This window comes from Cucurbita pepo, chromosome 1 (assembly GCF_057944985.1).
Source record: "Cucurbita pepo subsp. pepo isolate OVF chromosome 1, ASM5794498v1, whole genome shotgun sequence".
Lineage (NCBI taxonomy): Eukaryota > Viridiplantae > Streptophyta > Magnoliopsida > Cucurbitales > Cucurbitaceae > Cucurbita > Cucurbita pepo.
Genome location: NC_141798.1, coordinates 9,484,153 through 9,507,087, shown reverse-complemented (window position 1 = coordinate 9,507,087; position 22,935 = coordinate 9,484,153). Strand labels below are relative to the sequence as shown.

At 55.7% G+C, this 22,935-nt stretch overlaps 67 non-coding genes across 67 annotated transcripts; all 67 read right to left on the bottom strand.

Moving 5' to 3' along the window:
* Window positions 1-189: 189 nt before the first annotated feature.
* Window positions 190-308, bottom strand: LOC147794032 (5S ribosomal RNA). Its single transcript, XR_015413582.1, has one exon. It is a non-coding gene; the product is annotated as a 5S ribosomal RNA (ribosomal RNA).
* A 227-nt stretch (window positions 309-535) lies between these two features.
* On the bottom strand, window positions 536-654 carry LOC147794031 (5S ribosomal RNA). The gene has a single exon (XR_015413292.1). It is a non-coding gene; the product is annotated as a 5S ribosomal RNA (ribosomal RNA).
* Window positions 655-881: 227 nt separating this feature from the next.
* Window positions 882-1,000, bottom strand: LOC147794030 (5S ribosomal RNA). The gene has a single exon (XR_015413127.1). It is a non-coding gene; the product is annotated as a 5S ribosomal RNA (ribosomal RNA).
* A 227-nt stretch (window positions 1,001-1,227) lies between these two features.
* Window positions 1,228-1,346, bottom strand: LOC147794029 (5S ribosomal RNA). The gene has a single exon (XR_015413581.1). It is a non-coding gene; the product is annotated as a 5S ribosomal RNA (ribosomal RNA).
* A 227-nt stretch (window positions 1,347-1,573) lies between these two features.
* Window positions 1,574-1,692, bottom strand: LOC147794028 (5S ribosomal RNA). The gene has a single exon (XR_015413421.1). It is a non-coding gene; the product is annotated as a 5S ribosomal RNA (ribosomal RNA).
* A 227-nt stretch (window positions 1,693-1,919) lies between these two features.
* On the bottom strand, window positions 1,920-2,038 carry LOC147794027 (5S ribosomal RNA). Its single transcript, XR_015413349.1, has one exon. It is a non-coding gene; the product is annotated as a 5S ribosomal RNA (ribosomal RNA).
* A 227-nt stretch (window positions 2,039-2,265) lies between these two features.
* On the bottom strand, window positions 2,266-2,384 carry LOC147794026 (5S ribosomal RNA). Its single transcript, XR_015413379.1, has one exon. It is a non-coding gene; the product is annotated as a 5S ribosomal RNA (ribosomal RNA).
* Window positions 2,385-2,611: 227 nt separating this feature from the next.
* LOC147794025 (5S ribosomal RNA) lies at window positions 2,612-2,730 on the bottom strand. The gene has a single exon (XR_015413580.1). It is a non-coding gene; the product is annotated as a 5S ribosomal RNA (ribosomal RNA).
* A 227-nt stretch (window positions 2,731-2,957) lies between these two features.
* LOC147794024 (5S ribosomal RNA) lies at window positions 2,958-3,076 on the bottom strand. Its single transcript, XR_015413569.1, has one exon. It is a non-coding gene; the product is annotated as a 5S ribosomal RNA (ribosomal RNA).
* A 227-nt stretch (window positions 3,077-3,303) lies between these two features.
* LOC147794023 (5S ribosomal RNA) lies at window positions 3,304-3,422 on the bottom strand. Its single transcript, XR_015413553.1, has one exon. It is a non-coding gene; the product is annotated as a 5S ribosomal RNA (ribosomal RNA).
* Window positions 3,423-3,649: 227 nt separating this feature from the next.
* On the bottom strand, window positions 3,650-3,768 carry LOC147794022 (5S ribosomal RNA). Its single transcript, XR_015413241.1, has one exon. It is a non-coding gene; the product is annotated as a 5S ribosomal RNA (ribosomal RNA).
* A 227-nt stretch (window positions 3,769-3,995) lies between these two features.
* Window positions 3,996-4,114, bottom strand: LOC147794021 (5S ribosomal RNA). The gene has a single exon (XR_015413516.1). It is a non-coding gene; the product is annotated as a 5S ribosomal RNA (ribosomal RNA).
* A 219-nt stretch (window positions 4,115-4,333) lies between these two features.
* LOC147794020 (5S ribosomal RNA) lies at window positions 4,334-4,452 on the bottom strand. The gene has a single exon (XR_015413497.1). It is a non-coding gene; the product is annotated as a 5S ribosomal RNA (ribosomal RNA).
* A 227-nt stretch (window positions 4,453-4,679) lies between these two features.
* Window positions 4,680-4,798, bottom strand: LOC147794019 (5S ribosomal RNA). Its single transcript, XR_015413089.1, has one exon. It is a non-coding gene; the product is annotated as a 5S ribosomal RNA (ribosomal RNA).
* Window positions 4,799-5,025: 227 nt separating this feature from the next.
* On the bottom strand, window positions 5,026-5,147 carry LOC147794018 (5S ribosomal RNA). The gene has a single exon (XR_015413508.1). It is a non-coding gene; the product is annotated as a 5S ribosomal RNA (ribosomal RNA).
* A 119-nt stretch (window positions 5,148-5,266) lies between these two features.
* Window positions 5,267-5,388, bottom strand: LOC147794017 (5S ribosomal RNA). Its single transcript, XR_015413507.1, has one exon. It is a non-coding gene; the product is annotated as a 5S ribosomal RNA (ribosomal RNA).
* Window positions 5,389-5,615: 227 nt separating this feature from the next.
* Window positions 5,616-5,734, bottom strand: LOC147794016 (5S ribosomal RNA). Its single transcript, XR_015413087.1, has one exon. It is a non-coding gene; the product is annotated as a 5S ribosomal RNA (ribosomal RNA).
* Window positions 5,735-5,953: 219 nt separating this feature from the next.
* On the bottom strand, window positions 5,954-6,072 carry LOC147794015 (5S ribosomal RNA). Its single transcript, XR_015413482.1, has one exon. It is a non-coding gene; the product is annotated as a 5S ribosomal RNA (ribosomal RNA).
* Window positions 6,073-6,299: 227 nt separating this feature from the next.
* Window positions 6,300-6,418, bottom strand: LOC147794014 (5S ribosomal RNA). The gene has a single exon (XR_015413469.1). It is a non-coding gene; the product is annotated as a 5S ribosomal RNA (ribosomal RNA).
* A 227-nt stretch (window positions 6,419-6,645) lies between these two features.
* LOC147794013 (5S ribosomal RNA) lies at window positions 6,646-6,764 on the bottom strand. The gene has a single exon (XR_015413162.1). It is a non-coding gene; the product is annotated as a 5S ribosomal RNA (ribosomal RNA).
* A 227-nt stretch (window positions 6,765-6,991) lies between these two features.
* On the bottom strand, window positions 6,992-7,110 carry LOC147794012 (5S ribosomal RNA). The gene has a single exon (XR_015413449.1). It is a non-coding gene; the product is annotated as a 5S ribosomal RNA (ribosomal RNA).
* A 227-nt stretch (window positions 7,111-7,337) lies between these two features.
* LOC147794011 (5S ribosomal RNA) lies at window positions 7,338-7,459 on the bottom strand. The gene has a single exon (XR_015413503.1). It is a non-coding gene; the product is annotated as a 5S ribosomal RNA (ribosomal RNA).
* A 227-nt stretch (window positions 7,460-7,686) lies between these two features.
* Window positions 7,687-7,805, bottom strand: LOC147794010 (5S ribosomal RNA). The gene has a single exon (XR_015413434.1). It is a non-coding gene; the product is annotated as a 5S ribosomal RNA (ribosomal RNA).
* Window positions 7,806-8,032: 227 nt separating this feature from the next.
* LOC147794009 (5S ribosomal RNA) lies at window positions 8,033-8,154 on the bottom strand. Its single transcript, XR_015413554.1, has one exon. It is a non-coding gene; the product is annotated as a 5S ribosomal RNA (ribosomal RNA).
* Window positions 8,155-8,381: 227 nt separating this feature from the next.
* LOC147794008 (5S ribosomal RNA) lies at window positions 8,382-8,500 on the bottom strand. Its single transcript, XR_015413149.1, has one exon. It is a non-coding gene; the product is annotated as a 5S ribosomal RNA (ribosomal RNA).
* Window positions 8,501-8,699: 199 nt separating this feature from the next.
* LOC147794007 (5S ribosomal RNA) lies at window positions 8,700-8,818 on the bottom strand. Its single transcript, XR_015413419.1, has one exon. It is a non-coding gene; the product is annotated as a 5S ribosomal RNA (ribosomal RNA).
* A 227-nt stretch (window positions 8,819-9,045) lies between these two features.
* LOC147794006 (5S ribosomal RNA) lies at window positions 9,046-9,167 on the bottom strand. The gene has a single exon (XR_015413499.1). It is a non-coding gene; the product is annotated as a 5S ribosomal RNA (ribosomal RNA).
* Window positions 9,168-9,394: 227 nt separating this feature from the next.
* LOC147794005 (5S ribosomal RNA) lies at window positions 9,395-9,516 on the bottom strand. Its single transcript, XR_015413498.1, has one exon. It is a non-coding gene; the product is annotated as a 5S ribosomal RNA (ribosomal RNA).
* A 227-nt stretch (window positions 9,517-9,743) lies between these two features.
* LOC147794004 (5S ribosomal RNA) lies at window positions 9,744-9,862 on the bottom strand. Its single transcript, XR_015413391.1, has one exon. It is a non-coding gene; the product is annotated as a 5S ribosomal RNA (ribosomal RNA).
* Window positions 9,863-10,089: 227 nt separating this feature from the next.
* LOC147794003 (5S ribosomal RNA) lies at window positions 10,090-10,211 on the bottom strand. The gene has a single exon (XR_015413496.1). It is a non-coding gene; the product is annotated as a 5S ribosomal RNA (ribosomal RNA).
* Window positions 10,212-10,438: 227 nt separating this feature from the next.
* Window positions 10,439-10,557, bottom strand: LOC147794002 (5S ribosomal RNA). Its single transcript, XR_015413366.1, has one exon. It is a non-coding gene; the product is annotated as a 5S ribosomal RNA (ribosomal RNA).
* A 227-nt stretch (window positions 10,558-10,784) lies between these two features.
* LOC147794001 (5S ribosomal RNA) lies at window positions 10,785-10,903 on the bottom strand. Its single transcript, XR_015413350.1, has one exon. It is a non-coding gene; the product is annotated as a 5S ribosomal RNA (ribosomal RNA).
* A 219-nt stretch (window positions 10,904-11,122) lies between these two features.
* On the bottom strand, window positions 11,123-11,241 carry LOC147794000 (5S ribosomal RNA). The gene has a single exon (XR_015413335.1). It is a non-coding gene; the product is annotated as a 5S ribosomal RNA (ribosomal RNA).
* Window positions 11,242-11,468: 227 nt separating this feature from the next.
* On the bottom strand, window positions 11,469-11,587 carry LOC147793999 (5S ribosomal RNA). Its single transcript, XR_015413316.1, has one exon. It is a non-coding gene; the product is annotated as a 5S ribosomal RNA (ribosomal RNA).
* Window positions 11,588-11,814: 227 nt separating this feature from the next.
* Window positions 11,815-11,933, bottom strand: LOC147793998 (5S ribosomal RNA). Its single transcript, XR_015413289.1, has one exon. It is a non-coding gene; the product is annotated as a 5S ribosomal RNA (ribosomal RNA).
* Window positions 11,934-12,152: 219 nt separating this feature from the next.
* Window positions 12,153-12,271, bottom strand: LOC147793997 (5S ribosomal RNA). The gene has a single exon (XR_015413273.1). It is a non-coding gene; the product is annotated as a 5S ribosomal RNA (ribosomal RNA).
* Window positions 12,272-12,490: 219 nt separating this feature from the next.
* LOC147793996 (5S ribosomal RNA) lies at window positions 12,491-12,609 on the bottom strand. The gene has a single exon (XR_015413255.1). It is a non-coding gene; the product is annotated as a 5S ribosomal RNA (ribosomal RNA).
* A 227-nt stretch (window positions 12,610-12,836) lies between these two features.
* On the bottom strand, window positions 12,837-12,955 carry LOC147793995 (5S ribosomal RNA). The gene has a single exon (XR_015413236.1). It is a non-coding gene; the product is annotated as a 5S ribosomal RNA (ribosomal RNA).
* A 227-nt stretch (window positions 12,956-13,182) lies between these two features.
* Window positions 13,183-13,301, bottom strand: LOC147793994 (5S ribosomal RNA). Its single transcript, XR_015413220.1, has one exon. It is a non-coding gene; the product is annotated as a 5S ribosomal RNA (ribosomal RNA).
* A 219-nt stretch (window positions 13,302-13,520) lies between these two features.
* On the bottom strand, window positions 13,521-13,639 carry LOC147793993 (5S ribosomal RNA). Its single transcript, XR_015413195.1, has one exon. It is a non-coding gene; the product is annotated as a 5S ribosomal RNA (ribosomal RNA).
* A 227-nt stretch (window positions 13,640-13,866) lies between these two features.
* LOC147793992 (5S ribosomal RNA) lies at window positions 13,867-13,985 on the bottom strand. The gene has a single exon (XR_015413170.1). It is a non-coding gene; the product is annotated as a 5S ribosomal RNA (ribosomal RNA).
* A 219-nt stretch (window positions 13,986-14,204) lies between these two features.
* LOC147793991 (5S ribosomal RNA) lies at window positions 14,205-14,323 on the bottom strand. Its single transcript, XR_015413157.1, has one exon. It is a non-coding gene; the product is annotated as a 5S ribosomal RNA (ribosomal RNA).
* A 227-nt stretch (window positions 14,324-14,550) lies between these two features.
* LOC147793990 (5S ribosomal RNA) lies at window positions 14,551-14,669 on the bottom strand. Its single transcript, XR_015413085.1, has one exon. It is a non-coding gene; the product is annotated as a 5S ribosomal RNA (ribosomal RNA).
* A 219-nt stretch (window positions 14,670-14,888) lies between these two features.
* LOC147793989 (5S ribosomal RNA) lies at window positions 14,889-15,007 on the bottom strand. The gene has a single exon (XR_015413143.1). It is a non-coding gene; the product is annotated as a 5S ribosomal RNA (ribosomal RNA).
* A 219-nt stretch (window positions 15,008-15,226) lies between these two features.
* On the bottom strand, window positions 15,227-15,345 carry LOC147793988 (5S ribosomal RNA). Its single transcript, XR_015413126.1, has one exon. It is a non-coding gene; the product is annotated as a 5S ribosomal RNA (ribosomal RNA).
* A 227-nt stretch (window positions 15,346-15,572) lies between these two features.
* On the bottom strand, window positions 15,573-15,691 carry LOC147793987 (5S ribosomal RNA). The gene has a single exon (XR_015413115.1). It is a non-coding gene; the product is annotated as a 5S ribosomal RNA (ribosomal RNA).
* Window positions 15,692-15,918: 227 nt separating this feature from the next.
* LOC147793986 (5S ribosomal RNA) lies at window positions 15,919-16,037 on the bottom strand. The gene has a single exon (XR_015413104.1). It is a non-coding gene; the product is annotated as a 5S ribosomal RNA (ribosomal RNA).
* Window positions 16,038-16,256: 219 nt separating this feature from the next.
* On the bottom strand, window positions 16,257-16,375 carry LOC147793985 (5S ribosomal RNA). The gene has a single exon (XR_015413093.1). It is a non-coding gene; the product is annotated as a 5S ribosomal RNA (ribosomal RNA).
* Window positions 16,376-16,594: 219 nt separating this feature from the next.
* On the bottom strand, window positions 16,595-16,713 carry LOC147793984 (5S ribosomal RNA). Its single transcript, XR_015413082.1, has one exon. It is a non-coding gene; the product is annotated as a 5S ribosomal RNA (ribosomal RNA).
* A 227-nt stretch (window positions 16,714-16,940) lies between these two features.
* Window positions 16,941-17,059, bottom strand: LOC147793983 (5S ribosomal RNA). The gene has a single exon (XR_015413032.1). It is a non-coding gene; the product is annotated as a 5S ribosomal RNA (ribosomal RNA).
* Window positions 17,060-17,278: 219 nt separating this feature from the next.
* LOC147793982 (5S ribosomal RNA) lies at window positions 17,279-17,397 on the bottom strand. Its single transcript, XR_015412912.1, has one exon. It is a non-coding gene; the product is annotated as a 5S ribosomal RNA (ribosomal RNA).
* Window positions 17,398-17,624: 227 nt separating this feature from the next.
* Window positions 17,625-17,743, bottom strand: LOC147793981 (5S ribosomal RNA). Its single transcript, XR_015414556.1, has one exon. It is a non-coding gene; the product is annotated as a 5S ribosomal RNA (ribosomal RNA).
* Window positions 17,744-17,970: 227 nt separating this feature from the next.
* On the bottom strand, window positions 17,971-18,089 carry LOC147793980 (5S ribosomal RNA). The gene has a single exon (XR_015414538.1). It is a non-coding gene; the product is annotated as a 5S ribosomal RNA (ribosomal RNA).
* Window positions 18,090-18,308: 219 nt separating this feature from the next.
* LOC147793979 (5S ribosomal RNA) lies at window positions 18,309-18,427 on the bottom strand. Its single transcript, XR_015414524.1, has one exon. It is a non-coding gene; the product is annotated as a 5S ribosomal RNA (ribosomal RNA).
* A 219-nt stretch (window positions 18,428-18,646) lies between these two features.
* On the bottom strand, window positions 18,647-18,765 carry LOC147793978 (5S ribosomal RNA). The gene has a single exon (XR_015413302.1). It is a non-coding gene; the product is annotated as a 5S ribosomal RNA (ribosomal RNA).
* A 227-nt stretch (window positions 18,766-18,992) lies between these two features.
* On the bottom strand, window positions 18,993-19,111 carry LOC147793977 (5S ribosomal RNA). The gene has a single exon (XR_015414503.1). It is a non-coding gene; the product is annotated as a 5S ribosomal RNA (ribosomal RNA).
* A 227-nt stretch (window positions 19,112-19,338) lies between these two features.
* LOC147793976 (5S ribosomal RNA) lies at window positions 19,339-19,457 on the bottom strand. The gene has a single exon (XR_015414479.1). It is a non-coding gene; the product is annotated as a 5S ribosomal RNA (ribosomal RNA).
* Window positions 19,458-19,676: 219 nt separating this feature from the next.
* LOC147793975 (5S ribosomal RNA) lies at window positions 19,677-19,795 on the bottom strand. Its single transcript, XR_015414460.1, has one exon. It is a non-coding gene; the product is annotated as a 5S ribosomal RNA (ribosomal RNA).
* A 219-nt stretch (window positions 19,796-20,014) lies between these two features.
* Window positions 20,015-20,133, bottom strand: LOC147793974 (5S ribosomal RNA). Its single transcript, XR_015413301.1, has one exon. It is a non-coding gene; the product is annotated as a 5S ribosomal RNA (ribosomal RNA).
* Window positions 20,134-20,360: 227 nt separating this feature from the next.
* Window positions 20,361-20,479, bottom strand: LOC147793973 (5S ribosomal RNA). The gene has a single exon (XR_015414445.1). It is a non-coding gene; the product is annotated as a 5S ribosomal RNA (ribosomal RNA).
* Window positions 20,480-20,706: 227 nt separating this feature from the next.
* Window positions 20,707-20,825, bottom strand: LOC147793972 (5S ribosomal RNA). The gene has a single exon (XR_015414428.1). It is a non-coding gene; the product is annotated as a 5S ribosomal RNA (ribosomal RNA).
* A 219-nt stretch (window positions 20,826-21,044) lies between these two features.
* LOC147793971 (5S ribosomal RNA) lies at window positions 21,045-21,163 on the bottom strand. Its single transcript, XR_015414412.1, has one exon. It is a non-coding gene; the product is annotated as a 5S ribosomal RNA (ribosomal RNA).
* A 227-nt stretch (window positions 21,164-21,390) lies between these two features.
* On the bottom strand, window positions 21,391-21,509 carry LOC147793970 (5S ribosomal RNA). Its single transcript, XR_015414398.1, has one exon. It is a non-coding gene; the product is annotated as a 5S ribosomal RNA (ribosomal RNA).
* A 227-nt stretch (window positions 21,510-21,736) lies between these two features.
* Window positions 21,737-21,855, bottom strand: LOC147793969 (5S ribosomal RNA). Its single transcript, XR_015414387.1, has one exon. It is a non-coding gene; the product is annotated as a 5S ribosomal RNA (ribosomal RNA).
* Window positions 21,856-22,074: 219 nt separating this feature from the next.
* On the bottom strand, window positions 22,075-22,193 carry LOC147793968 (5S ribosomal RNA). The gene has a single exon (XR_015414367.1). It is a non-coding gene; the product is annotated as a 5S ribosomal RNA (ribosomal RNA).
* A 219-nt stretch (window positions 22,194-22,412) lies between these two features.
* LOC147793967 (5S ribosomal RNA) lies at window positions 22,413-22,531 on the bottom strand. The gene has a single exon (XR_015414350.1). It is a non-coding gene; the product is annotated as a 5S ribosomal RNA (ribosomal RNA).
* Window positions 22,532-22,758: 227 nt separating this feature from the next.
* Window positions 22,759-22,877, bottom strand: LOC147793966 (5S ribosomal RNA). The gene has a single exon (XR_015413483.1). It is a non-coding gene; the product is annotated as a 5S ribosomal RNA (ribosomal RNA).
* Between the last annotated feature and the right edge of the window lie 58 nt (window positions 22,878-22,935).

Genomic DNA, 22,935 nt, shown 5'->3' with positions numbered 1-22,935 from the left:
GGTGGGCATGATCGAGGCGAGGGTGGGTGCACGCACGTGCTGGGAACGGCCGGCGGGGCCCGCGCGGACACGTCGGGGAGAAGAAACGCGATGGGCGTGAGCGTGCGAGCGGGGGAGGTTGCCATTTGTAAAGAAAGGAAGAAAAGAACGGGGAGAAATTGAAGTAACGAGCAAAAGAAATATAAAAAAGGGGTGCAACACGAGGACTTCCCAAGTGGTCACCCAACTTAGTACTACTCTCGCCCAAGCACGCTTAACTGCGGAGTTCTGATGGGATCCGGTGCATTAGTGCTGGTATGATCGCACCCGACATGCCATGCGCACAAGTTGCATTTAACGCATGCGGGGTGGGCATGATCGAGGCGAGGGTGGGTGCACGCACGTGCTGGGAACGGCCGGCGGGGCCCGCGCGGACACGTCGGGGAGAAGAAACGCGATGGGCGTGAGCGTGCGAGCAGGGGAGGTTGCCATTTGTAAAGAAAGGAAGAAAAGAACGGGGAGAAATTGAAGTAACGAGCAAAAGAAATATAAAAAAGGGGTGCAACACGAGGACTTCCCAAGTGGTCACCCAACTTGGTACTACTCTCGCCCAAGCACGCTTAACTGCGGAGTTCTGATGGGATCCAGTGCATTAGTGCTGGTATGATCGCACCCGACATGCCATGAGCACAAGTTGCATTTAACGCATGCGGGGTGGGCATGATCGAGGCGAGGGTGGGTGCACGCACGTGCTGGGAACGGCCGGCGGGGCCCGCGCGGACACGTCGGGGAGAAGAAACGCGATGGGCGTGAGCGTGCGAGCGGGGGAGGTTGCCATTTGTAAAGAAAGGAAGAAAAGAACGGGGAGAAATTGAAGTAACGAGCAAAAGAAATATAAAAAAGGGGTGCAACACGAGGACTTCCCAAGTGGTCACCCAACTTAGTACTACTCTCGCCCAAGCACGCTTCACTGCGGAGTTCTGATGGGATCCGGTGCATTAGTGCTGGTATGATCGCACCCGACATGCCATGCGCACAAGTTGCATTTAACGCATGCGGGGTGGGCATGATCGAGGCGAGGGTGGGTGCACGCACGTGCTGGGAACGGCCGGCGGGGCCCGCGCGGACACGTCGGGGAGAAGAAACGCGATGGGCGTCAGCGTGCGAGCGGGGGAGGTTGCCATTTGTAAAGAAAGGAAGAAAAGAACGGGGAGAAATTGAAGTAACGAGCAAAAGAAATATAAAAAAGGGGTGCAACACGAGGACTTCCCAAGTGGTCACCCAACTTAGTACTACTCTCGCCCAAGCACGCTTAACTGCGGAGTTCTGATGGGATCCGGTGCATTAGTGCTGGTATGATCGCACCCGACATGCCATGCGCACAAGTTGCATTTAACGCATGCGGGGTGGGCATGATCGAGGCGAGGGTGGGTGCACGCACGTGCTGGGAACGGCCGGCGGGGCCCGCGCGGACACGTCGGGGAGAAGAAACGCGATGGGCGTGAGCGTGCGAGCGGGGGAGGTTGCCATTTGTAAAGAAAGGAAGAAAAGAACGGGGAGAAATTGAAGTAACGAGCAAAAGAAATATAAAAAAGGGGTGCAACACGAGGACTTCCCAAGTGGTCACCCAACTTAGTACTACTCTCGCCCAAGCACGCTTAACTGCGTAGTTCTGATGGGATCCGGTGCATTAGTGCTGGTATGATCGCACCCGACATGCCATGCGCACAAGTTGCATTTAACGCATGCGGGGTGGGCATGATCGAGGCGAGGGTGGGTGCACGCACGTGCTGGGAACGGCCGGCGGGGCCCGCGCGGACACGTCGGGGAGAAGAAACGCGATGGGCGTGAGCGTGCGAGCGGGGGAGGTTGCCATTTGTAAAGAAAGGAAGAAAAGAACGGGGAGAAATTGAAGTAACGAGCAAAAGAAATATAAAAAAGGGGTGCAACACGAGGACTTCCCAAGTGGTCACCCAACTTAGTACTACTCTCGCCCAAGCACGCTTCACTGCGGAGTTCTGATGGGATCCAGTGCATTAGTGCTGGTATGATCGCACCCGACATGCCATGCGCACAAGTTACATTTAACGCATGCGGGGTGGGCATGATCGAGGCGAGGGTGGGTGCACGCACGTGCTGGGAACGGCCGGCGGGGCCCGCGCGGACACGTCGGGGAGAAGAAACGCGATGGGCGTGAGCGTGCGAGCGGGGGAGGTTGCCATTTGTAAAGAAAGGAAGAAAAGAACGGGGAGAAATTGAAGTAACGAGCAAAAGAAATATAAAAAAGGGGTGCAACACGAGGACTTCCCAAGTGGTCACCCAACTTAGTACTACTCTCGCACAAGCACGCTTAGCTGCGGAGTTCTGATGGGATCCGGTGCATTAGTGCTGGTATGATCGCACCCGACATGCCATGCGCACAAATTGCATTTAATGCATGCGGGGTGGGCATGATCGAGGCGAGGGTGGGTGCACGCACGTGCTGGGAACGGCCGGCGGGGCCCGCGCGGACACGTCGGGGAGAAGAAACGCGATGGGCGTGAGCGTGCGAGCGGGGGAGGTTGCCATTTGTAAAGAAAGGAAGAAAAGAACGGGGAGAAATTGAAGTAACGAGCAAAAGAAATATAAAAAAGGGGTGCAACACGAGGACTTCCCAAGTGGTCACCCAACTTAGTACTACTCTCGCCCAAGCACGCTTAACTGCGGAGTTCTGATGGGATCCGGTGCATTAGTGCTGGTATGATCGCACCCGACATGCCATGCGCACAAATTGCATTTAACGCATGCGGGGTGGGCATGATCGAGGCGAGGGTGGGTGCACGCACGTGCTGGGAACGGCCGGCGGGGCCCGCGCGGACACGTCGGGGAGAAGAAACGCGATAGGCGTGAGCGTGCGAGCGGGGGAGGTTGCCATTTGTAAAGAAAGGAAGAAAAGAACGGGGAGAAATTGAAGTAACGAGCAAAAGAAATATAAAAAAGGGGTGCAACACGAGGACTTCCCAAGTGGTCACCCAACTTAGTACTACTCTCGCCCAAGCACGCTTAACTGCGGAGTTCTGATGGGATCCGGTGCATTAGTGCTGGTATGATCGCACCCGACATGCCATGCGCACAAATTGCATTTAACGCATGCGGGGTGGGCATGATCGAGGCGAGGGTGGGTGCACGCACGTGCTGGGAACGGCCGGCGGGGCCCGCGCGGAAACGTCGGGGAGAAGAAACGCGATGGGCGTGAGCGTGCGAGCGGGGGAGGTTGCCATTTGTAAAGAAAGGAAGAAAAGAACGGGGAGAAATTGAAGTAACGAGCAAAAGAAATATAAAAAAGGGGTGCAACACGAGGACTTCCCAAGTGGTCACCCAACTTAGTACTACTCTCGCCCAAGCACGCTTAACTGCGGAGTTCTGATGGGATCCGGTGCATTAGTGCTGGTATGATCGCACCCGACATGCCATGCGCACAAATTGCATTTAACGCATGCGGGGTGGGCATGATCGAGGCGAGGGTGGGTGCACGCACGTGCTGGTAACGGCCGGCGGGGCCCGCGCGGACACGTCGGGGAGAAGAAACGCGATGGGCGTGAGCGTGCGAGCGGGGGAGGTTGCCATTTGTAAAGAAAGGAAGAAAAGAACGGGGAGAAATTGAAGTAACGAGCAAAAGAAATATAAAAAAGGGGTGCAACACGAGGACTTCCCAAGTGGTCACCCAACTTAGTACTACTCTCGCCCAAGCACGCTTAACTGCGGAGTTCTGATGGGATCCGGTGCATTAACGCTGGTATGATCGCACCCGACATGCCATGCGCACAAGTTGCATTTAACGCATGCGGGGTGGGCATGATCGAGGCGAGGGTGGGTGCACGCACGTGCTGGGAACGGCCGGCGGGGCCCGCGCGGACACGTCGGGGAGAAGAAACGCGATGGGCGTGAGCGTGCGAGCGGGGGAGGTTGCCATTTGTAAAGAAAGGAAGAAAAGAACGGGGAGAAATTGAAGTAACGAGCAAAAGAAATATAAAAAAGGGGTGCAACACGAGGACTTCCCAAGTGGTCACCCAACTTAGTACTACTCTCGCCCAAGCACGCTTAACTGCGGAGTTCTGATGGGATCCGGTGCATTAGTGCTGGTATGATCGCACCCGACATGCCATGCGCACAAATTGCATTTAACGCATGCGGGGTGGGCATGATCGAGGCGAGGGTGGGTGCACGCACGTGCTGGGAACGGCCGGCGGGGCCCGCGCGGACACGTCGGGGAGAAGAAACGCGATGGGCGTGAGCGTGCGAGGTTGCCATTTGTAAAGAAAGGAAGAAAAGAACGGGGAGAAATTGAAGTAACGAGCAAAAGAAATATAAAAAAGGGGTGCAACACGAGGACTTCCCAAGTGGTCACCCAACTTAGTACTACTCTCGCCCAAGCACGCTTAACTGCGGAGTTCTGATGGGATCCGGTGCATTAGTGCTGGTATGATCGCACCCGACATGCCATGCGTACAAATTGCATTTAACGCATGCGGGGTGGGCATGATCGAGGCGAGGGTGGGTGCACGCACGTGCTGGGAACGGCCGGCGGGGCCCGCGCGGACACGTCGGGGAGAAGAAACGCGATGGGCGTGAGCGTGCGAGCGGGGGAGGTTGCCATTTGTAAAGAAAGGAAGAAAAGAACGGGGAGAAATTGAAGTAACGAGCAAAAGAAATATAAAAAAGGGGTGCAACACGAGGACTTCCCAAGTGGTCACCCAACTTAGTACTACTCTCGCCCAAGCACGCTTAACTACGGAGTTCTGATGGGATCCGGTGCATTAGTGCTGGTATGATCGCACCCGACATGCCATGCGCACAAATTGCATTTAACGCATGCGGGGTGGGCATGATCGAGGCGAGGGTGGGTGCACGCACGTGCTGGGAACGGCCGGCGGGGCCCGCGCGGACACGTCGGGGAGAAGAAACGCGATAGGCGTGAGCGTGCGAGCGGGGGAGGTTGCCATTTGTAAAGAAAGGAAGAAAAGAACGGGGAGAAATTGAAGTAACGAGCAAAAGAAATATAAAAAAGGGGTGCAACACGAGGACTTCCCAAGTGGTCACCCAACTTAGTAGTACTACTCTCGCCCAAGCACGCTTAACTGCGGAGTTCTGATGGGATCCGGTGCATTAGTGCTGGTATGATCGCACCCGACATGCCATGCGCACAAATTGCATTTAACGCATGCGAGCGGGGGAGGTTGCCATTTGTAAAGAAAGGAAGAAAAGAACGGGGAGAAATTGAAGTAACGAGCAAAAGAAATATAAAAAAGGGGTGCAACACGAGGACTTCCCAAGTGGTCACCCAACTTAGTAGTACTACTCTCGCCCAAGCACGCTTAACTGCGGAGTTCTGATGGGATCCGGTGCATTAGTGCTGGTATGATCGCACCCGACATGCCATGCGCACAAATTGCATTTAACGCATGCGGGGTGGGCATGATCGAGGCGAGGGTGGGTGCACGCACGTGCTGGGAACGGCCGGCGGGGCCCGCGCGGACACGTCGGGGAGAAGAAACGCGATGGGCGTGAGCGTGCGAGCGGGGGAGGTTGCCATTTGTAAAGAAAGGAAGAAAAGAACGGGGAGAAATTGAAGTAACGAGCAAAAGAAATATAAAAAAGGGGTGCAACACGAGGACTTCCCAAGTGGTCACCCAACTTAGTACTACTCTCGCCCAAGCACGCTTAGCTGCGGAGTTCTGATGGGATCCGGTGCATTAGTGCTGGTATGATCGCACCCGACATGCCATGCGCACAAATTGCATTTAACGCATGCGGGGTGGGCATGATCGAGGCGAGGGTGGGTGCACGCACGTGCTGGGAACGGCCGGCGGGGCCCGCGCGGACACGTCGGGGAGAAGAAACGCGATGGGCGTGAGCGTGCGAGGTTGCCATTTGTAAAGAAAGGAAGAAAAGAACGGGGAGAAATTGAAGTAACGAGCAAAAGAAATATAAAAAAGGGGTGCAACACGAGGACTTCCCAAGTGGTCACCCAACTTAGTACTACTCTCGCCCAAGCACGCTTAACTGCGGAGTTCTGATGGGATCCGGTGCATTAGTGCTGGTATGATCGCACCCGACATGCCATGCGCACAAATTGCATTTAACGCATGCGGGGTGGGCATGATCGAGGCGAGGGTGGGTGCACGCACGTGCTGGGAACGGCCGGCGGGGCCCGCGCGGACACGTCGGGGAGAAGAAACGCGATGGGCGTGAGCGTGCGAGCGGGGGAGGTTGCCATTTGTAAAGAAAGGAAGAAAAGAACGGGGAGAAATTGAAGTAACGAGCAAAAGAAATATAAAAAAGGGGTGCAACACGAGGACTTCCCAAGTGGTCACCCAACTTAGTACTACTCTCGCCCAAGCACGCTTAACTGCGGAGTTCTGATGGGATCCGGTGCATTAGTGCTGGTATGATCGCACCCGACATGCCATGCGCACAAATTGCATTTAACGCATGCGGGGTGGGCATGATCGAGGCGAGGGTGGGTGCACGCACGTGCTGGGAACGGCCGGCGGGGCCCGCGCGGACACGTCGGGGAGAAGAAACGCGATGGGCGTGAGCGTGCGAGCGGGGGAGGTTGCCATTTGTAAAGAAAGGAAGAAAAGAACGGGGAGAAATTGAAGTAACGAGCAAAAGAAATATAAAAAAGGGGTGCAACACGAGGACTTCCCAAGTGGTCACCCAACTTAGTACTACTCTCGCCCAAGCACGCTTGACTGCGGAGTTCTGATGGGATCCGGTGCATTAGTGCTGGTATGATCGCACCCGACATGCCATGCGCACAAATTGCATTTAACGCATGCGGGGTGGGCATGATCGAGGCGAGGGTGGGTGCACGCACGTGCTGGGAACGGCCGGCGGGGCCCGCGCGGACACGTCGGGGAGAAGAAACGCGATGGGCGTGAGCGTGCGAGCGGGGGAGGTTGCCATTTGTAAAGAAAGGAAGAAAAGAACGGGGAGAAATTGAAGTAACGAGCAAAAGAAATATAAAAAAGGGGTGCAACACGAGGACTTCCCAAGTGGTCACCCAACTTAGTACTACTCTCGCCCAAGCACGCTTAACTGCGGAGTTCTGATGGGATCCGGTGCATTAGTGCTGGTATGATCGCACCCGACATGCCATGCGCACAAATTGCATTTAACGCATGCGGGGTGGGCATGATCGAGGCGAGGGTGGGTGCACGCACGTGCTGGGAACGGCCGGCGGGGCCCGCGCGGACACGTCGGGGAGAAGAAACGCGATGGGCGTGAGCGTGCGAGCGGGGGAGGTTGCCATTTGTAAAGAAAGGAAGAAAAGAACGGGGAGAAATTGAAGTAACGAGCAAAAGAAATATAAAAAAGGGGTGCAACACGAGGACTTCCCAAGTGGTCACCCAACTTAGTAGTACTACTCTCGCCCAAGCACGCTTAACTGCGGAGTTCTGATGGGATCCGGTGCATTAGTGCTGGTATGATCGCACCCGACATGCCATGCGCACAAATTGCATTTAACGCATGCGGGGTGGGCATGATCGAGGCGAGGGTGGGTGCACGCACGTGCTGGGAACGGCCGGCGGGGCCCGCGCGGACACGTCGGGGAGAAGAAACGCGATGGGCGTGAGCGTGCGAGCGGGGGAGGTTGCCATTTGTAAAGAAAGGAAGAAAAGAACGGGGAGAAATTGAAGTAACGAGCAAAAGAAATATAAAAAAGGGGTGCAACACGAGGACTTCCCAAGTGGTCACCCAACTTAGTACTACTCTCGCCCAAGCACGCTTAACTGCGGAGTTCTGATGGGATCCGGTGCATTAGTGCTGGTATGATCGCACCCGACATGCCATGCGCACAAATTGCATTTAACGCATGCGGGGTGGGCATGATCGAGGCGAGGGTGGGTGCACGCACGTGCTGGGAACGGCCGGCGGGGCCCGCACGGACACGTCGGGGAGAAGAAACGCGATGGGCGTGAGCGTGCGAGCGGGGGAGGTTGCCATTTGTAAAGAAAGGAAGAAAAGAACGGGGAGAAATTGAAGTAACGAGCAAAAGAAATATAAAAAAGGGGTGCAACACGAGGACTTCCCAAGTGGTCACCCAACTTAGTAGTACTACTCTCGCCCAAGCACGCTTAACTGCGGAGTTCTGATGGGATCCGGTGCATTAATGCTGGTATGATCGCACCCGACATGCCATGCGCACAAATTGCATTTAACGCATGCGGGGTGGGCATGATCGAGGCGAGGGTGGGTGCACGCACGTGCTGGGAACGGCCGGCGGGGCCCGCGCGGACACGTCGGGGAGAAGAAACGCGATGGGCGTGAGCGTGCGAGCGGGGGAGGTTGCCATTTGTAAAGAAAGGAAGAAAAGAACGGGGAGAAATTGAAGTAACGAGCAAAAGAAATATAAAAAAGGGGTGCAACACGAGGACTTCCCAAGTGGTCACCCAACTTAGTACTACTCTCGCCCAAGCACGCTTAACTGCGGAGTTCTGATGGGATCCGGTGAATTAGTGCTGGTATGATCGCACCCGACATGCCATGCGCACAAATTGCATTTAACGCATGCGGGGTGGGCATGATCGAGGCGAGGGTGGGTGCACGCACGTGCTGGGAACGGGAGAAGAAACGCGATGGGCGTGAGCGTGCGAGCGGGGGAGGTTGCCATTTGTAAAGAAAGGAAGAAAAGAACGGGGAGAAATTGAAGTAATGAGCAAAGGAAATATAAAAAAGGGGTGCAACACGAGGACTTCCCAAGTGGTCACCCAACTTAGTACTACTCTCGCCCAAGCACGCTTAACTGCGGAGTTCTGATGGGATCCGGTGCATTAGTGCTGGTATGATCGCACCCGACATGCCATGCGCACAAATTGCATTTAACGCATGCGGGGTGGGCATGATCGAGGCGAGGGTGGGTGCACGCACGTGCTGGGAACGGCCGGTGGGGCCCGCGCGGACACGTCGAGGAGAAGAAACGCGATGGGCGTGAGCGTGCGAGCGGGGGAGGTTGCCATTTGTAAAGAAAGGAAGAAAAGAACGGGGAGAAATTGAAGTAACGAGCAAAAGAAATATAAAAAAGGGGTGCAACACGAGGACTTCCCAAGTGGTCACCCAACTTAGTAGTACTACTCTCGCCCAAGCACGCTTAACTGCGGAGTTCTGATGGGATCCGGTGCATTAGTGCTGGTATGATCGCACCCGACATGCCATGCGCACAAATTGCATTTAACGCATGCGGGGTGGGCATGATCGAGGCGAGGGTGGGTGCACGCACGTGCTGGGAACGGCCGGCGGGGCCCGCGCGGACACGTCGGGGAGAAGAAACGCGATGGGCGTGAGCGTGCGAGCGGGGGAGGTTGCCATTTGTAAAGAAAGGAAGAAAAGAACGGGGAGAAATTGAAGTAACGAGCAAAAGAAATATAAAAAAGGGGTGCAACACGAGGACTTCCCAAGTGGTCACCCAACTTAGTAGTACTACTCTCGCCCAAGCACGCTTAACTGCGGAGTTCTGATGGGATCCGGTGCATTAGTGCTGGTATGATCGCACCCGACATGCCATGCGCACAAATTGCATTTAACGCATGCGGGGTGGGCATGATCGAGGCGAGGGTGGGTGCACGCACGTGCTGGGAACGGCCGGCGGGGCCCGCGCGGACACGTCGGGGAGAAGAAACGCGATGGGCGTGAGCGTGCGAGCGGGGGAGGTTGCCATTTGTAAAGAAAGGAAGAAAAGAACGGGGAGAAATTGAAGTAACGAGCAAAAGAAATATAAAAAAGGGGTGCAACACGAGGACTTCCCAAGTGGTCACCCAACTTAGTACTACTCTCGCCCAAGCACGCTTAACTGCGGAGTTCTGATGGGATCCGGTGCATTAGTGCTGGTATGATCGCACCCGACATGCCATGCGCACAAATTGCATTTAACGCATGCGGGGTGGGCATGATCGAGGCGAGGGTGGGTGCACGCACGTGCTGGGAACGGCCGGCGGGGCCCGCGCGGACACGTCGGGGAGAAGAAACGCGATGGGCGTGAGCGTGCGAGCAGGGGAGGTTGCCATTTGTAAAGAAAGGAAGAAAAGAACGGGGAGAAATTGAAGTAACGAGCAAAAGAAATATAAAAAAGGGGTGCAACACGAGGACTTCCCAAGTGGTCACCCAACTTAGTAGTACTACTCTCGCCCAAGCACGCTTAACTGCGGAGTTCTGATGGGATCCGGTGCATTAGTGCTGGTATGATCGCACCCGACATGCCATGCGCACAAATTGCATTTAACGCATGCGGGGTGGGCATGATCGAGGCGAGGGTGGGTGCACGCACGTGCTGGGAACGGCCGGCGGGGCCCGCGCGGACACGTCGGGGAGAAGAAACGCGATGGGCGTGAGCGTGCGAGCGGGGGAGGTTGCCATTTGTAAAGAAAGGAAGAAAAGAACGGGGAGAAATTGAAGTAACGAGCAAAAGAAATATAAAAAAGGGGTGCAACACGAGGACTTCCCAAGTGGTCACCCAACTTAGTACTACTCTCGCCCAAGCACGCTTAACTGCGGAGTTCTGATGGGATCCGGTGCATTAGTGCTGGTATGATCGCACCCGACATGCCATGCGCACAAATTGCATTTAACGCATGCGGGGTGGGCATGATCGAGGCGAGGGTGGGTGCACGCACGTGCTGGGAACGGCCGGCGGGGCCCGCGCGGACACGTCGGGGAGAAGAAACGCGATGGGCGTGAGCGTGCGAGCGGGGGAGGTTGCCATTTGTAAAGAAAGGAAGAAAAGAACGGGGAGAAATTGAAGTAACGAGCAAAAGAAATATAAAAAAGGGGTGCAACACGAGGACTTCCCAAGTGGTCACCCAACTTAGTACTACTCTCGCCCAAGCACGCTTAACTGCGGAGTTCTGATGGGATCCGGTGCATTAGTGCTGGTATGATCGCACCCGACATGCCATGCGCACAAATTGCATTTAACGCATGCGGGGTGGGCATGATCGAGGCGAGGGTGGGTGCACGCACGTGCTGGGAACGGCCGGCGGGGCCCGCGCGGACACGTCGGGGAGAAGAAACGCGATGGGCGTGAGCGTGCGAGGTTGCCATTTGTAAAGAAAGGAAGAAAAGAACGGGGAGAAATTGAAGTAACGAGCAAAAGAAATATAAAAAAGGGGTGCAACACGAGGACTTCCCAAGTGGTCACCCAACTTAGTACTACTCTCGCCCAAGCACGCTTAACTGCGGAGTTCTGATGGGATCCGGTGCATTAGTGCTGGTATGATCGCACCCGACATGCCATGCGCACAAATTGCATTTAACGCATGCAGGGTGGGCATGATCGAGGCGAGGGTGGGTGCACGCACGTGCTGGGAACGGCCGGCGGGGCCCGCGCGGACACGTCGGGGAGAAGAAACGCGATGGGCGTGAGCGTGCGAGCGGGGGAGGTTGCCATTTGTAAAGAAAGGAAGAAAAGAACGGGGAGAAATTGAAGTAACGAGCAAAAGAAATATAAAAAAGGGGTGCAACACGAGGACTTCCCAAGTGGTCACCCAACTTAGTACTACTCTCGCCCAAGCACGCTTAACTGCGGAGTTCTGATGGGATCCGGTGCATTAGTGCTGGTATGATCGCACCCGACATGCCATGCGCACAAATTGCATTTAACGCATGCGGGGTGGGCATGATCGAGGCGAGGGTGGGTGCACGCACGTGCTGGGAACGGCCGGCGGGGCCCGCGCGGACACGTCGGGGAGAAGAAACGCGATGGGCGTGAGCGTGCGAGCGGGGGAGGTTGCCATTTGTAAAGAAAGGAAGAAAAGAACGGGGAGAAATTGAAGTAACGAGCAAAAGAAATATAAAAAAGGGGTGCAACACGAGGACTTCCCAAGTGGTCACCCAACTTAGTACTACTCTCGCCCAAGCACGCTTAACTGCGGAGTTCTGATGGGATCCGGTGCATTAGTGCTGGTATGATCGCACCCGACATGCCATGCGCACAAATTGCATTTAACGCATGCGGGGTGGGCATGATCGAGGCGAGGGTGGGTGCACGCACGTGCTGGGAACGGCCGGCGGGGCCCGCGCGGACACGTCGGGGAGAAGAAACGCGATGGGCGTGAGCGTGCGAGGTTGCCATTTGTAAAGAAAGGAAGAAAAGAACGGGGAGAAATTGAAGTAACGAGCAAAAGAAATATAAAAAAGGGGTGCAACACGAGGACTTCCCAAGTGGTCACCCAACTTAGTACTACTCTCGCCCAAGCACGCTTAACTGCGGAGTTCTGATGGGATCCGGTGCATTAGTGCTGGTATGATCGCACCCGACATGCCATGCGCACAAATTGCATTTAACGCATGCGGGGTGGGCATGATCGAGGCGAGGGTGGGTGCACGCACGTGCTGGGAACGGCCGGCGGGGCCCGCGCGGACACGTCGGGGAGAAGAAACGCGATGGGCGTGAGCGTGCGAGGTTGCCATTTGTAAAGAAAGGAAGAAAAGAACGGGGAGAAATTGAAGTAACGAGCAAAAGAAATATAAAAAAGGGGTGCAACACGAGGACTTCCCAAGTGGTCACCCAACTTAGTACTACTCTCGCCCAAGCACGCTTAACTGCGGAGTTCTGATGGGATCCGGTGCATTAGTGCTGGTATGATCGCACCCGACATGCCATGCGCACAAATTGCATTTAACGCATGCGGGGTGGGCATGATCGAGGCGAGGGTGGGTGCACGCACGTGCTGGGAACGTCCGGCGGGGCCCGCGCGGACACGTCGGGGAGAAGAAACGCGATGGGCGTGAGCGTGCGAGCGGGGGAGGTTGCCATTTGTAAAGAAAGGAAGAAAAGAACGGGGAGAAATTGAAGTAACGAGCAAAAGAAATATAAAAAAGGGGTGCAACACGAGGACTTCCCAAGTGGTCACCCAACTTAGTACTACTCTCGCCCAAGCACGCTTAACTGCGGAGTTCTGATGGGATCCGGTGCATTAGTGCTGGTATGATCGCACCCGACATGCCATGCGCACAAATTGCATTTAACGCATGCGGGGTGGGCATGATCGAGGCGAGGGTGGGTGCACGCACGTGCTGGGAACGGCCGGCGGGGCCCGCGCGGACACGTCGGGGAGAAGAAACGCGATGGGCGTGAGCGTGCGAGCGGGGGAGGTTGCCATTTGTAAAGAAAGGAAGAAAAGAACGGGGAGAAATTGAAGTAACGAGCAAAAGAAATATAAAAAAGGGGTGCAACACGAGGACTTCCCAAGTGGTCACCCAACTTAGTACTACTCTCGCCCAAGCACGCTTAACTGCGGAGTTCTGATGGGATCCGGTGCATTAGTGCTGGTATGATCGCACCCGACATGCCATGCGCACAAATTGCATTTAACGCATGCGGGGTGGGCATGATCGAGGCGAGGGTGGGTGCACGCACGTGCTGGGAACGGCCGGCGGGGCCCGCGCGGACACGTCGGGGAGAAGAAACGCGATGGGCGTGAGCGTGCGAGGTTGCCATTTGTAAAGAAAGGAAGAAAAGAACGGGGAGAAATTGAAGTAACGAGCAAAAGAAATATAAAAAAGGGGTGCAACACGAGGACTTCCCAAGTGGTCACCCAACTTAGTACTACTCTCGCCCAAGCACGCTTAACTGCGGAGTTCTGATGGGATCCGGTGCATTAGTGCTGGTATGATCGCACCCGACATGCCATGCGCACAAATTGCATTTAACGCATGCGGGGTGGGCATGATCGAGGCGAGGGTGGGTGCACGCACGTGCTGGGAACGGCCGGCGGGGCCCGCGCGGACACGTCGGGGAGAAGAAACGCGATGGGCGTGAGCGTGCGAGCGGGGGAGGTTGCCATTTGTAAAGAAAGGAAGAAAAGAACGGGGAGAAATTGAAGTAACGAGCAAAAGAAATATAAAAAAGGGGTGCAACACGAGGACTTCCCAAGTGGTCACCCAACTTAGTACTACTCTCGCCCAAGCACGCTTAACTGCGGAGTTCTGATGGGATCCGGTGCATTAGTGCTGGTATGATCGCACCCGACATGCCATGCGCACAAATTGCATTTAACGCATGCGGGGTGGGCATGATCGAGGCGAGGGTGGGTGCACGCACGTGCTGGGAACGGCCGGCGGGGCCCGCGCGGACACGTCGGGGAGAAGAAACGCGATGGGCGTGAGCGTGCGAGGTTGCCATTTGTAAAGAAAGGAAGAAAAGAACGGGGAGAAATTGAAGTAACGAGCAAAAGAAATATAAAAAAGGGGTGCAACACGAGGACTTCCCAAGTGGTCACCCAACTTAGTACTACTCTCGCCCAAGCACGCTTAACTGCGGAGTTCTGATGGGATCCGGTGCATTAGTGCTGGTATGATCGCACCCGACATGCCATGCGCACAAATTGCATTTAACGCATGCGGGGTGGGCATGATCGAGGCGAGGGTGGGTGCACGCACGTGCTGGGAACGTCCGGCGGGGCCCGCGCGGACACGTCGGGGAGAAGAAACGCGATGGGCGTGAGCGTGCGAGCGGGGGAGGTTGCCATTTGTAAAGAAAGGAAGAAAAGAACGGGGAGAAATTGAAGTAACGAGCAAAAGAAATATAAAAAAAGGGTGCAACACGAGGACTTCCCAAGTGGTCACCCAACTTAGTACTACTCTCGCCCAAGCACGCTTAACTGCGGAGTTCTGATGGGATCCGGTGCATTAGTGCTGGTATGATCGCACCCGACATGCCATGCGCACAAATTGCATTTAACGCATGCGGGGTGGGCATGATCGAGGCGAGGGTGGGTGCACGCACGTGCTGGGAACGGCCGGCGGGGCCCGCGCGGACACGTCGGGGAGAAGAAACGCGATGGGCGTGAGCGTGCGAGGTTGCCATTTGTAAAGAAAGGAAGAAAAGAACGGGGAGAAATTGAAGTAACGAGCAAAAGAAATATAAAAAAGGGGTGCAACACGAGGACTTCCCAAGTGGTCACCCAACTTAGTACTACTCTCGCCCAAGCACGCTTAACTGCGGAGTTCTGATGGGATCCGGTGCATTAGTGCTGGTATGATCGCACCCGACATGCCATGCGCACAAATTGCATTTAACGCATGCGGGGTGGGCATGATCGAGGCGAGGGTGGGTGCACGCACGTGCTGGGAACGGCCGGCGGGGCCCGCGCGGACACGTCGGGGAGAAGAAACGCGATGGGCGTGAGCGTGCGAGGTTGCCATTTGTAAAGAAAGGAAGAAAAGAACGGGGAGAAATTGAAGTAACGAGCAAAAGAAATATAAAAAAGGGGTGCAACACGAGGACTTCCCAAGTGGTCACCCAACTTAGTACTACTCTCGCCCAAGCACGCTTAACTGCGGAGTTCTGATGGGATCCGGTGCATTAGTGCTGGTATGATCGCACCCGACATGCCATGCGCACAAATTGCATTTAACGCATGCGGGGTGGGCATGATCGAGGCGAGGGTGGGTGCACGCACGTGCTGGGAACGTCCGGCGGGGCCCGCGCGGACACGTCGGGGAGAAGAAACGCGATGGGCGTGAGCGTGCGAGCGGGGGAGGTTGCCATTTGTAAAGAAAGGAAGAAAAGAACGGGGAGAAATTGAAGTAACGAGCAAAAGAAATATAAAAAAGGGGTGCAACACGAGGACTTCCCAAGTGGTCACCCAACTTAGTACTACTCTCGCCCAAGCACGCTTAACTGCGGAGTTCTGATGGGATCCGGTGCATTAGTGCTGGTATGATCGCACCCGACATGCCATGCGCACAAATTGCATTTAACGCATGCGGGGTGGGCATGATCGAGGCGAGGGTGGGTGCACGCACGTGCTGGGAACGGCCGGCGGGGCCCGCGCGGACACGTCGGGGAGAAGAAACGCGATGGGCGTGAGCGTGCGAGCGGGGGAGGTTGCCATTTGTAAAGAAAGGAAGAAAAGAACGGGGAGAAATTGAAGTAACGAGCAAAAGAAATATAAAAAAGGGGTGCAACACGAGGACTTCCCAAGTGGTCACCCAACTTAGTACTACTCTCGCCCAAGCACGCTTAACTGCGGAGTTCTGATGGGATCCGGTGCATTAGTGCTGGTATGATCGCACCCGACATGCCATGCGCACAAATTGCATTTAACGCATGCGGGGTGGGCATGATCGAGGCGAGGGTGGGTGCACGCACGTGCTGGGAACGGCCGGCGGGGCCCGCGCGGACACGTCGGGGAGAAGAAACGCGATGGGCGTGAGCGTGCGAGGTTGCCATTTGTAAAGAAAGGAAGAAAAGAACGGGGAGAAATTGAAGTAACGAGCAAAAGAAATATAAAAAAGGGGTGCAACACGAGGACTTCCCAAGTGGTCACCCAACTTAGTACTACTCTCGCCCAAGCACGCTTAACTGCGGAGTTCTGATGGGATCCGGTGCATTAGTGCTGGTATGATCGCACCCGACATGCCATGCGCACAAATTGCATTTAACGCATGCGGGGTGGGCATGATCGAGGCGAGGGTGGGTGCACGCACGTGCTGGGAACGGCCGGCGGGGCCCGCGCGGACACGTCGGGGAGAAGAAACGCGATGGGCGTGAGCGTGCGAGGTTGCCATTTGTAAAGAAAGGAAGAAAAGAACGGGGAGAAATTGAAGTAACGAGCAAAAGAAATATAAAAAAGGGGTGCAACACGAGGACTTCCCAAGTGGTCACCCAACTTAGTACTACTCTCGCCCAAGCACGCTTAACTGCGGAGTTCTGATGGGATCCGGTGCATTAGTGCTGGTATGATCGCACCCGACATGCCATGCGCACAAATTGCATTTAACGCATGCGGGGTGGGCATGATCGAGGCGAGGGTGGGTGCACGCACGTGCTGGGAACGTCCGGCGGGGCCCGCGCGGACACGTCGGGGAGAAGAAACGCGATGGGCGTGAGCGTGCGAGCGGGGGAGGTTGCCATTTGTAAAGAAAGGAAGAAAAGAACGGGGAGAAATTGAAGTAACGAGCAAAAGAAATATAAAAAAGGGGTGCAACACGAGGACTTCCCAAGTGGTCACCCAACTTAGTACTACTCTCGCCCAAGCACGCTTAACTGCGGAGTTCTGATGGGATCCGGTGCATTAGTGCTGGTATGATCGCACCCGACATGCCATGCGCACAAATTGCATTTAACGCATGCGGGGTGGGCATGATCGAGGCGAGGGTGGGTGCACGCACGTGCTGGGAACGGCCGGCGGGGCCCGCGCGGACACGTCGGGGAGAAGAAACGCGATGGGCGTGAGCGTGCGAGGTTGCCATTTGTAAAGAAAGGAAGAAAAGAACGGGGAGAAATTGAAGTAACGAGCAAAAGAAATATAAAAAAGGGGTGCAACACGAGGACTTCCCAAGTGGTCACCCAACTTAGTACTACTCTCGCCCAAGCACGCTTAACTGCGGAGTTCTGATGGGATCCGGTGCATTAGTGCTGGTATGATCGCACCCGACATGCCATGCGCACAAATTGCATTTAACGCATGCGGGGTGGGCATGATCGAGGCGAGGGTGGGTGCACGCACGTGCTGGGAACGGCCGGCGGGGCCCGCGCGGACACGTCGGTGAGAAGAAACGCGATGGGCGTGAGCGTGCGAGCGGGGGAGGTTGCCATTTGTAAAGAAAGGAAGAAAAGAACGGGGAGAAATTGAAGTAACGAGCAAAAGAAATATAAAAAAGGGGTGCAACACGAGGACTTCCCAAGTGGTCACCCAACTTAGTACTACTCTCGCCCAAGCACGCTTAACTGCGGAGTTCTGATGGGATCCGGTGCATTAGTGCTGGTATGATCGCACCCGACATGCCATGCGCACATATTGCATTTAACGCATGCGGGGTGGGCATGATCGAGGCGAGGGTGGGTGCACGCACGTGCTGGGAACGGCCGGCGGGGCCCGCGCGGACACGTCGGGGAGAAGAAACGCGATGGGCGTGAGCGTGCGAGCGGGGGAGGTTGCCATTTGTAAAGAAAGGAAGAAAAGAACGGGGAGAAATTGAAGTAACGAGCAAAAGAAATATAAAAAAGGGGTGCAACACGAGGACTTCCCAAGTGGTCACCCAACTTAGTACTACTCTCGCCCAAGCACGCTTAACTGCGGAGTTCTGATGGGATCCGGTGCATTAGTGCTGGTATGATCGCACCCGACATGCCATGCGCACAAATTGCATTTAACGCATGCGGGGTGGGCATGATCGAGGCGAGGGTGGGTGCACGCACGTGCTGGGAACGGCCGGCGGGGCCCGCGCGGACACGTCGGGGAGAAGAAACGCGATGGGCGTGAGCGGGGGAGGTTGCCATTTGTAAAGAAAGGAAGAAAAGAACGGGGAGAAATTGAAGTAACGAGCAAAAGAAATATAAAAAAGGGGTGCAACACGAGGACTTCCCAAGTGGTCACCCAACTTAGTACTACTCTCGCCCAAGCACGCTTAACTGCGGAGTTCTGATGGGATCCGGTGCATTAGTGCTGGTATGATCGCACCCGACATGCCATGCGCACAAATTGCATTTAACGCATGCGGGGTGGGCATGATCGAGGCGAGGGTGGGTGCACGCACGTGCTGGGAACGGCCGGCGGGGCCCGCGCGGACACGTCGGGGAGAAGAAACGCGATGGGCGTGAGCGTGCGAGGTTGCCATTTGTAAAGAAAGGAAGAAAAGAACGGGGAGAAATTGAAGTAACGAGCAAAAGAAATATAAAAAAGGGGTGCAACACGAGGACTTCCCAAGTGGTCACCCAACTTAGTACTACTCTCGCCCAAGCACGCTTAACTGCGGAGTTCTGATGGGATCCGATGCATTAGTGCTGGTATGATCGCACCCGACATGCCATGCGCACAAATTGCATTTAACGCATGCGGGGTGGGCATGATCGAGGCGAGGGTGGGTGCACGCACGTGCTGGGAACGGCCGGCGGGGCCCGCGCGGACACGTCGGTGAGAAGAAACGCGATGGGCGTGAGCGTGCGAGCGGGGGAGGTTGCCATTTGTAAAGAAAGGAAGAAAAGAACGGGGAGAAATTGAAGTAACGAGCAAAAGAAATATAAAAAAGGGGTGCAACACGAGGACTTCCCAAGTGGTCACCCAACTTAGTACTACTCTCGCCCAAGCACGCTTAACTGCGGAGTTCTGATGGGATCCGGTGCATTAGTGCTGGTATGATCGCACCCGACATGCCATGCGCACATATTGCATTTAACGCATGCGGGGTGGGCATGATCGAGGCGAGGGTGGGTGCACGCACGTGCTGGGAACGGCCGGCGGGGCCCGCGCGGACACGTCGGGGAGAAGAAACGCGATGGGCGTGAGCGTGCGAGCGGGGGAGGTTGCCATTTGTAAAGAAAGGAAGAAAAGAACGGGGAGAAATTGAAGTAACGAGCAAAAGAAATATAAAAAAGGGGTGCAACACGAGGACTTCCCAAGTGGTCACCCAACTTAGTACTACTCTCGCCCAAGCACGCTTAACTGCGGAGTTCTGATGGGATCCGGTGCATTAGTGCTGGTATGATCGCACCCGACATGCCATGCGCACAAATTGCATTTAACGCATGCGGGGTGGGCATGATCGAGGCGAGGGTGGGTGCACGCACGTGCTGGGAACGGCCGGCGGGGCCCGCGCGGACACGTCGGGGAGAAGAAACGCGATGGGCGTGAGCGGGGGAGGTTGCCATTTGTAAAGAAAGGAAGAAAAGAACGGGGAGAAATTGAAGTAACGAGCAAAAGAAATATAAAAAAGGGGTGCAACACGAGGACTTCCCAAGTGGTCACCCAACTTAGTACTACTCTCGCCCAAGCACGCTTAACTGCGGAGTTCTGATGGGATCCGGTGCATTAGTGCTGGTATGATCGCACCCGACATGCCATGCGCACAAATTGCATTTAACGCATGCGGGGTGGGCATGATCGAGGCGAGGGTGGGTGCACGCACGTGCTGGGAACGGCCGGCGGGGCCCGCGCGGACACGTCGGGGAGAAGAAACGCGATGGGCGTGAGCGGGGGAGGTTGCCATTTGTAAAGAAAGGAAGAAAAGAACGGGGAGAAATTGAAGTAACGAGCAAAAGAAATATAAAAAAGGGGTGCAACACGAGGACTTCCCAAGTGGTCACCCAACTTAGTACTACTCTCGCCCAAGCACGCTTAACTGCGGAGTTCTGATGGGATCCGATGCATTAGTGCTGGTATGATCGCACCCGACATGCCATGCGCACAAATTGCATTTAACGCATGCGGGGTGGGCATGATCGAGGCGAGGGTGGGTGCACGCACGTGCTGGGAACGGCCGGCGGGGCCCGCGCGGACACGTCGGTGAGAAGAAACGCGATGGGCGTGAGCGTGCGAGCGGGGGAGGTTGCCATTTGTAAAGAAAGGAAGAAAAGAACGGGGAGAAATTGAAGTAACGAGCAAAAGAAATATAAAAAAGGGGTGCAACACGAGGACTTCCCAAGTGGTCACCCAACTTAGTACTACTCTCGCCCAAGCACGCTTAACTGCGGAGTTCTGATGGGATCCGGTGCATTAGTGCTGGTATGATCGCACCCGACATGCCATGCGCACATATTGCATTTAACGCATGCGGGGTGGGCATGATCGAGGCGAGGGTGGGTGCACGCACGTGCTGGGAACGGCCGGCGGGGCCCGCGCGGACACGTCGGGGAGAAGAAACGCGATGGGCGTGAGCGTGCGAGCGGGGGAGGTTGCCATTTGTAAAGAAAGGAAGAAAAGAACGGGGAGAAATTGAAGTAACGAGCAAAAGAAATATAAAAAAGGGGTGCAACACGAGGACTTCCCAAGTGGTCACCCAACTTAGTACTACTCTCGCCCAAGCACGCTTAACTGCGGAGTTCTGATGGGATCCGGTGCATTAGTGCTGGTATGATCGCACCCGACATGCCATGCGCACAAATTGCATTTAACGCATGCGGGGTGGGCATGATCGAGGCGAGGGTGGGTGCACGCACGTGCTGGGAACGGCCGGCGGGGCCCGCGCGGACACGTCGGGGAGAAGAAACGCGATGGGCGTGAGCGGGGGAGGTTGCCATTTGTAAAGAAAGGAAGAAAAGAACGGGGAGAAATTGAAGTAACGAGCAAAAGAAATATAAAAAAGGGGTGCAACACGAGGACTTCCCAAGTGGTCACCCAACTTAGTACTACTCTCGCCCAAGCACGCTTAACTGCGGAGTTCTGATGGGATCCGGTGCATTAGTGCTGGTATGATCGCACCCGACATGCCATGCGCACAAATTGCATTTAACGCATGCGGGGTGGGCATGATCGAGGCGAGGGTGGGTGCACGCACGTGCTGGGAACGGCCGGCGGGGCCCGCGCGGACACGTCGGTGAGAAGAAACGCGATGGGCGTGAGCGTGCGAGCGGGGGAGGTTGCCATTTGTAAAGAAAGGAAGAAAAGAACGGGGAGAAATTGAAGTAACGAGCAAAAGAAATATAAAAAAGGGGTGCAACACGAGGACTTCCCAAGTGGTCACCCAACTTAGTACTACTCTCGCCCAAGCACGCTTAACTGCGGAGTTCTGATGGGATCCGGTGCATTAGTGCTGGTATGATCGCACCCGACATGCCATGCGCACATATTGCATTTAACGCATGCGGGGTGGGCATGATCGAGGCGAGGGTGGGTGCACGCACGTGCTGGGAACGGCCGGCGGGGCCCGCGCGGACACGTCGGGGAGAAGAAACGCGATGGGCGTGAGCGTGCGAGCGGGGGAGGTTGCCATTTGTAAAGAAAGGAAGAAAAGAACGGGGAGAAATTGAAGTAACGAGCAAAAGAAATATAAAAAAGGGGTGCAACACGAGGACTTCCCAAGTGGTCACCCAACTTAGTACTACTCTCGCCCAAGCACGCTTAACTGCGGAGTTCTGATGGGATCCGGTGCATTAGTGCTGGTATGATCGCACCCGACATGCCATGCGCACAAATTGCATTTAACGCATGCGGGGTGGGCATGATCGAGGCGAGGGTGGGTGCACGCACGTGCTGGGAACGGCCGGCGGGGCCCGCGCGGACACGTCGGGGAGAAGAAACGCGATGGGCGTGAGCGGGGGAGGTTGCCATTTGTAAAGAAAGGAAGAAAAGAACGGGGAGAAATTGAAGTAACGAGCAAAAGAAATATAAAAAAGGGGTGCAACACGAGGACTTCCCAAGTGGTCACCCAACTTAGTACTACTCTCGCCCAAGCACGCTTAACTGCGGAGTTCTGATGGGATCCGGTGCATTAGTGCTGGTATGATCGCACCCGACATGCCATGCGCACAAATTGCATTTAACGCATGCGGGGTGGGCATGATCGAGGCGAGGGTGGGTGCACGCACGTGCTGGGAACGGCCGGCGGGGCCCGCGCGGACACGTCGGGGAGAAGAAACGCGATGGGCGTGAGCGGGGGAGGTTGCCATTTGTAAAGAAAGGAAGAAAAGAACGGGGAGAAATTGAAGTAACGAGCAAAAGAAATATAAAAAAGGGGTGCAACACGAGGACTTCCCAAGTGGTCACCCAACTTAGTACTACTCTCGCCCAAGCACGCTTAACTGCGGAGTTCTGATGGGATCCGGTGCATTAGTGCTGGTATGATCGCACCCGACATGCCATGCGCACAAATTGCATTTAACGCATGCGGGGTGGGCATGATCGAGGCGAGGGTGGGTGCACGCACGTGCTGGGAACGGCCGGCGGGGCCCGCGCGGACACGTCGGGGAGAAGAAACGCGATGGGCGTGAGCGTGCGAGCGGGGGAGGTTGCCATTTGTAAAGAAAGGAAGAAAAGAACGGGGAGAAATTGAAGTAACGAGCAAAAGAAATATAAAAAAGGGGTGCAACACGAGGACTTCCCAAGTGGTCACCCAACTTAGTACTACTCTCGCCCAAGCACGCTTAACTGCGGAGTTCTGATGGAATTCGGTGCATTAGTGCTGGTATGATCGCACCCGACATGCCATGCGCACAAATTGCATTTAACGCATGCGGGGTGGGCATGATCGAGGCGA